This window comes from Rhyacophila brunnea, unplaced genomic scaffold (genome assembly GCF_057557595.1).
Source record: "Rhyacophila brunnea isolate RB1 unplaced genomic scaffold, BYU_Rbru_1.0 scaffold_51, whole genome shotgun sequence".
NCBI classification, from domain to species: domain Eukaryota; kingdom Metazoa; phylum Arthropoda; class Insecta; order Trichoptera; family Rhyacophilidae; genus Rhyacophila; species Rhyacophila brunnea.
This window is the reverse complement of record NW_028233182.1, coordinates 2,905,639-2,912,912: the sequence shown is the minus strand read 5'-3', so window position 1 is coordinate 2,912,912 and position 7,274 is coordinate 2,905,639.

The window sequence follows — 7,274 nt, the reverse complement described above, 5'->3', positions numbered from 1 at the left end:
ATAAATTATATATTATTCACTATGCTTATATTTTTATTTGGGTATTTCAACAGAAGCTGAATCATATGCACAAATAATAAGATTGAGAATGTCACAGAATGTATAAGACTTTGGGTGATAGATGCATTGTGTTTATTTTTTAAAGATTATGAAATGATAAAAGCATACTTGTAACCTGTGTTTTAGAGCAATCACAAATTTTGCGCAGGCAAACATGAAAAGCTAAAAGAAAAATATAATTTTAAATAAATAAAATACTGCAAAATTCAAAGTGATTTTATTTTGTTTAGAAAGTAAATAGACAAAATTCTAAAAATATTATGAAGCTGAATTTTGCAAGCCTTCAAAAATAAAAACAATCGCATATGGTTTTACATACCGATCTTTACAGGAAACGTTGACAAATAAGCAGCGGATATAACTATTTATACCATGCATTGAATTTATTTTGAGGCATTAGAATTTTAGGAAATCTAAAGTATAAGAGATGTGTTATATGTCTTGCCCGATGAAACTCTCAAATTTAAAATAGAGGATATAACTTGTTTTCAAAAGATAAATTGGTTTTTTGATTATTAGAAGGTTAATAATCGATCAGATAAAATTGAATATTAGCATAAAATTCTGTATTCTGGATTTAATTACGCATTATTAAAGTTTAATAGATTAAGCGGTTTTATTTTATAAAAGTCTATAGATATAAAGTGCAACAAAAGAATTTCAAGGATACCAGTTATATTAATGAATATAATACTGATTTATTATATCTTTGAAACCTAATATAAATAAGTATGAATAGTATTTACGATATTAAGTTTAAATTTCATATAACAATTCCAAAAAAACATATACAGGCAAAAAAATAAAATAAAAATAGCATATTATATGTAAGTTATATTTATTTTAAAACTCCTCTGTATGTACGCTAAGAAGTCGAACTTTAAGCAAATAAGAGAAATAGATTGACATATCGTCAGCAATTAGATAAGAAAAATATAAAATTTACAAGAATATGATATATTTTGCGAAATTCATTTGTTTCTGATTAAAATTTCTAATCATTGAATCACCACAAAATTCTAAAAAATTATAATATTGATCATATTCTTTTAATCATATTTTACAGCTAGAAAAGTTTGTTCATAGTGTTTGTCCGTCCTGTAATGTTTCATGGACGTTTTTACTTTAATTGCTGTTTTTTGGTGCCGATTTCTTTTTTATTTTATTACTAGAATTATAGAAAATCTTGATTTACGCGTCTTTAAGAAGTGCTGAATCGTTATAATATGATTTTTATTTATTAATACCCATTTATGTTAGATTTATGTATTACAAAAAAATGGGGGTAACTTTAGGTTGCTCATACAAGCCAATGCCGTCATATATACCACTTTAATTTATTAATAGATATATAAATCGAAAATATAGATATCTAATGGATTTTTTGGACATATAAGACACCATATTCAAATTTTTTTGCCGATTAAATCCGTGTTTCTCAAGGCACCAATAGTATTCTTGTGTTAAATACAAAGTTAACAACAAAAACATGCGGTTTTACGCCACTTTAATTTTAGATTTGACCAACTTGATATTTTTTACCCAATTTTGTAAATCCTGGATGAGAAAAATGAAAGTTTATCAAACAAGGTATTCTTTGAATAAAAATTTTAATGCACAAATTTATTTTTAATGTATATCTTAACCATTTTAAAAAAGCCTAAACTAAAACTATCATCATAAAAAAAAGAGTCGGGATATTTGCTCCCATTATATTTCTTAAAAAATTACTTAATAAATATTCAATCGATTTTAAAAACAGCATGAAAATCACGTGACGAGATTTAAAATTTTACACATATAATATATATATTTGAATAAAGTTTTTTCTTGTATTGTATTTGTTTTTTTATGAAGAAACCAAGTTTTGAGAGGTTCTAGTGCCATTTTGTATGAATTTTTAAAGAAACTTTGAAATGTTTTATTGAATCAAATTACACAAAACTAGATATCAAATAATGATATTTTACCATAGGATGCCACAAAATATTCTTTTTTTGGCATACTTCATTTAATTTTTTTAAAAAAATGTACTTAAAAATCACGTCCTCATCCACTATATTAAAAAATAAATATCATTTGGTTTTATATTTTTATTATAAATAAATATTATCGTTTATTTTCTAACTTTTTAATATTCCATAGTTACGCAAAAAACTGACTCAAAACTTGTTCGCATTTAAATATTGAGATTTTGTTTAGCGTGTTCTGGATTATTTTAAGAAAACGTTTTTTAATTGAAGAATATCACGATAATACCAATTATTTTGATTTTTATAGATTATTTATGGCTATCTGATGCATATTTATAATTTTCATTATATTTCATATTTTTTTATTTTAAGATCTAGCATAACTGCTGATATATTATAAAAATATTCAAAAGATGTAAAAAAAATTGAATGATATACTCTATTTAAAAAATAAAAAACCCATCATACTAAAAGATCGTATAGATTAAGTGGTATTTTTTTTGAAAAAAAAAAGATTTAACTTGTACATTTTATTGTGAAACTTTTATCTTTGTGGGTTTCTCATATTAAATCATAAATTATTTAGAATATTCAGGCATGAAAGAAAAAATTCAGCAGAATTATTAGATAATTTGGCCTTCTTATGATATTTTATAAACCATATTTTATCATACAATTTTTTATGTCTAAATTTGGTTTTCTGGGGTATAGAATTCATATTTGCGCAAGATATTCTCAAATATTATAGAAAATGAATTAATCTGAAAATTTGTAAGTTTTTATGGTTCAAGGGTTTCCTACTATGTTTTCATTATTATTAGGAAATTTTAGTTAAATATTTTTAGATCATAAGTAGAATGATCGAATCCAGCGCTTTTAAAGCGGCAAAAGTAACATTAAAAATTTTTTAATTATCAACATACACAGGTAATTAAATTAAAATTCATGTTTTTTAACTTTTATTGGCTGGTAAGAGTCTATTTAGAAAACTCTATGGCGTTGAAATACATAAATTAACTCTTTTCTTGTTTTTGTGATTACAAAATAATAATAGAAATCTTCATACAATTTGTTATATTTCGAAAAATACAGTCTTCAAATAAAATCTTAAAAACGATATTAAGCACACTAAATTTTAGATAATAGTGGAATCAATAAAACAAAACATTGTTTTATTTGTGATAAATGTATTTAATACGATAATATGGTTCCAAAAGTCACAAGTCTTTTAGATAGTTCATTTATTGAGAAATAAATATTTCTAACCCAAACTTAAATTGAATTTCAAGTGTTTTATTTTCTCTGAAAGTTTCAGAATCATTTTTATTTTATGCCAATAAGATGTTTTTATTATATTTTCTTCGTAAATAATGTTTTCTTATCGTAATTTTCTATTTTTGGTTTTTATTTGAATTATTTCATAATTAAAAATAAATTGTAATTCATCTGGATTTATAAGGTGCAGTTTGAATAACAATTATATTCTGTGATTTTTCTTTTACTTTTATAGCGTATTAAAATATTTAGTAATATAGAATAACCTCCTTCATCTCTTTTCTAACCACATAAAGCACTTTTACAAATCTGATGGTTTTTATCATTATTTTTTCCGATAAATTCTGTTCTATCAAGCTATTTTAGGCTGTCTTTTTTAATAATTATAAACATACCTTGATTTAGAATGGCTTTATCTTGTTTTTTTTATGAAAATTAATATAATAGGCATGTCTGATATAGCCCCACATCCTCAAAAATAAAAATTTCATAAATTTGAAAAATTCTTCTTCCACCTTTTTGAAGGAACTTAAAAAATTTGCAAATAACCGTTATATATATGCTTACACTGATAGATTCCGATTCACTTTATTTAAATTTTCTTATTAACATAATTAATTTTTCATTAAGATTCTATTGAAATTTTATAGGGATATTCGTGTATTTTATAATTTTTGATAATCAAGAAGGTCTAAGAACTCTGTTTTTTTAAAAAAAATACCAGCACAAATTTGATGTCTTTTTCTTCATATATATTGTTACACATTTTTTTGTGGCATTTTTTAGCATCTTATTCTATTATCAAGAAATTAAATAATCTTAAAATTCAAAAAACGAGCAAATTCAGGCTCTTAATGCCATTTGGCCCCGTGATAATTCTATTGTATAAAACCGAAAGAAAGTTACGATATTCCGATTTACCATAATTTTGAAAGATAATCATGCAAAATAGTTCCATGTCGGTTAGGATTCAAAAAAGTGTGTATGTTCTACACCGAAAAACTCCGCCTCGTAATTTTTACCTAAAATTTTCCTGAATTTATCTTTCCGACGCGAATCTAGGATATTGATATATTTATAAATATCATCTTTCAAATATTTCAGACGAAAGCCAATATATATTTGTATCAATATAAAAATATTAAACAAACCTATACAATAGAAACTAATTTTATATTGATATTCTGTAAACTTCTATTTACGCCTTACATTTTTATTAAAAAAAGGCAATTTTAGAGTTAAATTTAAAAAATAGTTTTTTTTTGTTAATCAGATATCAAGAAAATATGAAGCTATCCTCAGTTCAATGGATGTAAAATAATCAAATGTATAAATTGAAAAATAATCTATCCAGATCTGTAAATAATAATTATAGCACATGTGCTTATGATTAAAAATAATGAATAAAATCGTATTTTTATGGTAAAACCCTTATCTTTGCCTGGTGATAGAATTTTAAACCATATTTTATGGACGAATATAAAATTAATTTACGTGATTGAGGTTTAATATCGGAAAAGAAAACATTTATTATGCTTTATTGTTATAAAAAGACCTTTCTATTTTTTCGAGATCAAATAAAAAACCATATTTTTGAATTCAAATAGCTATAAATCATAATTTAGCATAATAATTACATATAAGACGTTTGAAAATATATTTTAATGACTGAAAAATAATAAAAAAGAAGAATTTTGTGTGTAAATTATATGAAAAAAATGATAAATCTGTATTTTTTAAAAAGTTTTATAAAAACTGCATATTCTAGGCTTTATTTATTTATATTTATATCACACAAAAAATTTATATCCCGTCTTTGCTCAACCAAGGACAGAATAACAAAATATAAAATGGATCTAAAGTTAAGCAGAATAACACCAGAATCCAGTTGTCCGAATTTTTTAGGTATGAGAAAAAGGAATAGCTGAAAGCGAAGATTGATAAAGCAAACTAAAATTCCACAAGGCTTTAAATGTTATATCATGTTATAAATGCTAACCACTTTTTGATCGAGAATATTCTGATATTGGAAAGACAAGATAGTAGCGCATTGTTGAGAATTGTTCAATTTTTTGTAATTTTTTTGAATTTTATTTAGACAAATAGTGAATATTAGAGAAATTTTTGTTGGATCGTATTTATAAACATAAACAGGTTTGAGATATTATAATTACATATATGATTTTTAAAGAAAAATATTATATTTTCTCAAAAAAAGAATTCAAAAAAATATATTAGAATTTTTTTATGTGATATGGATAGCAAAATAATTTTTACATTTATATAATCCTATTTAGTATTACAAATTCATATTTTTGACCGATACACTATGAGTTTCCTATATTTTACATTTTTTTTACTGAAAATTCTGCTTGATATAAATAAGATGTAAAATAGCATATTTCTTTAGAACTCGAAAAACGAAATAAACAGAAGAACAATCATAAATTCTTGATACAAATATATTTAAAAACTAGTTTTTGGTTTATGCTATAAAATAAAACCATTTCCCTCGCTTTTTATGCTATTTTACATTCAGGAGCGGCATAATTCTAGTAAATTTTCCACAATTTATTATGTGGCAAATATATTTTGATTTACATATATAAATGACAATAAATTGAGTCAATATGCATAGAAGTCGTTTGGATATCTAATAAAATGTACAAGCACAATATGTAAAACTTACATTATAATAGATTAGATATGAAGAAAGCCATCATTTTTCATATGTATTAGCGATTAAAATAATCCAAAATACTAAGCCTACGTAATACAAATCGTTTTTCTTTTGGATTTAAATTTCCTAATTTATAAACAAAATGCATTGATCAGACAAATTTATTATTCGCTGCTTTATATGAACTGTGAATTTTTTTTAAAAATAATTTTATATTACGATTTGTTATGTGTGTTATCTTTTTACATATCATTGGAATGATAGGATAATTTCGAAAATTCACATCTTTATGATTGATAGCATCTAAATACACCATTCAACTTAACTTGGGTGAAACCTAGTATTTTATAAGATTTGATCATATAACTTTTATGTAAATTTATTTAATTGATTCAGATGTCATATATACTATCCAAAAATATGAAATAATTTTTTTTTAATAATGGCATTTAATTTAGAAAAAGGGTTTAAATAAATTTACATATAAAACAGAAATAAAAAGTCTATTAAATTTCGTATATTCTATAAATATTTTTATTTTCAAATAAGATCTATGAATGTTTTATTTGATTAATTTCGAATTTTTGTATCTAATTTTAAAAATAAAGATTTATTTATGTCAAGATATAAGTATCGAATATCAAATCTTTAATTTCGTTGGAATATCTTTACTGATTTCAATTAATCTTCTATAAAGTGCGAGAAAATAAAATTAATTTTAAATCTTTTATAGTGCATCACTAACGTTGAATTTTTAATATTATAATCTTTCTTAGTAAATTACACTCTTTCTAGAGCATAAGTTTACGCAAAATAGAAATAAAAAATTCCTTGAATAGAAAGGTTTATTTCATGATCATATTTTTATATCTTTATATTAAATACACAGTTTTAAAGCTTGAGATCTCACCAGAAGAATAATGGTGGAATATTAATTCAAATGAATAGCTTAATTTTATATCCCTGAAAAAGGTTTAAAACATGATTCTTCGGTTTATATATTATTATCTACAAATTTAAAAATTTATGTTAACACTAAGCGATTGAAAAATAAAGACACAAAAACGATCCAATGTCCATCTTCATGGCTTCTAATTCTTTGGCATATAAACAGATAAAATTTCCGATATAATATTTATAACTTTACTAAATAATGCTGTTTTTATTCAATTTCGAAACTACTGTACTCATTGAGCCAATAAAAAAACAAGACGATTTAATTTTACGAAATTTTGGTAATAAAACGGGTTTTTTAGAGAAAAAACAAAATTGAGAGAATGTATGTA